The sequence below is a fragment of the Trachymyrmex cornetzi genome, unplaced genomic scaffold (genome assembly GCF_001594075.2).
Source record: "Trachymyrmex cornetzi isolate Tcor2-1 unplaced genomic scaffold, Tcor1.1 scaffold498, whole genome shotgun sequence".
Lineage (NCBI taxonomy): Eukaryota > Metazoa > Arthropoda > Insecta > Hymenoptera > Formicidae > Trachymyrmex > Trachymyrmex cornetzi.
Genome location: NW_017299804.1, coordinates 60,565 through 61,738, shown reverse-complemented (window position 1 = coordinate 61,738; position 1,174 = coordinate 60,565).

Here is a 1,174-nt window from a genome sequence, read left to right as displayed (position 1 = left end):
CCTGCCTCTCACTCTAATCGTCTTTCTACCCCCACCATTGCCATCAGCGGTCCATTCTAGATGTCGATGGCATACTCCATGGATCAATTAAGAGCATGCTCTATTTGTTTCACCTCAGAAGGTGGTGCGGTTGGGGCATGTTACGCACGCATGCGTAATGATTGAGAATGTGTAGTGTTGAGAGAAGTATTTCATGGTTCTTACAGATATCTTAACCTATGTTCAGTAGTCAACTTTAACGAGAGTGGCGCTCAATTTAACGATTAATCTCGTTCCATGAGGCAGAGCGACGCTTTTTTTCTGGAGGACGCTTGTCCAAATTTGTCCTAAATCCGTTCGTGTCACCGAGCGTTGGGACACATGAATCCAACGGAGTGATCCCGATTGATCACGGCTCGATTGGACACCACCAATCACAGCGATCGATGCTTAGGAGCTTTGTAGTCTCAAGCGCTGTGAGTGGCTCGTGTCCAATTGAGCCGTGTCCAACTGGATGCCACCCGCATTCGCGCATGCGCGCAGTCTAAAGCGCCAGTAGAGTACCTAATCCGTTCGTGAAACTGGCATCCTTCATCGCCTCAAAGAGAAATAGAATTATAAATATATTGAAATTGGACATACGTCTTAGCATGCAGTAATATTAATTGTGTGGATAAATCATGATGAGGATAGACGGTAAAATAATTTTACAGGTAAAGCACATTTCTTCTAGGTAAAAAAATAAATAATTTATTCGGTAGGAAACTGCCGAAAATTCCTAAAATAAATACCAAAATTCCTTGCAAGGGTAAGAGAAATCTGCCAAAAATCTCATTTATATTTGCCTCTTGGGATGGGAGGATCCCGTTTGCCTACAGTTCTGATTGTACACACCACTCATATCAACTGGTGCCTAGTAATTTTTCACTGTTTTGCCAATGAGATTGTTTTATTTTTAAATTGGCCAATCAGCGATACATGTGTGCAATATGCGATGTGTGCAATCAGAGCCCTCCCCTTGGGATATTCGCATCTCCTGTATTCGGTTTGGCGCACAAATTTCGCGGTCCACACGGCGCCACATCGTTACTTTAACCTAACCTAACCTAACCCTAACCTCTTAGAACATATATAAATGGAAGGGGTGGCACCCAGTTGGACACGACTCAGGCTGCGGTCCACTGGACGCTACAAA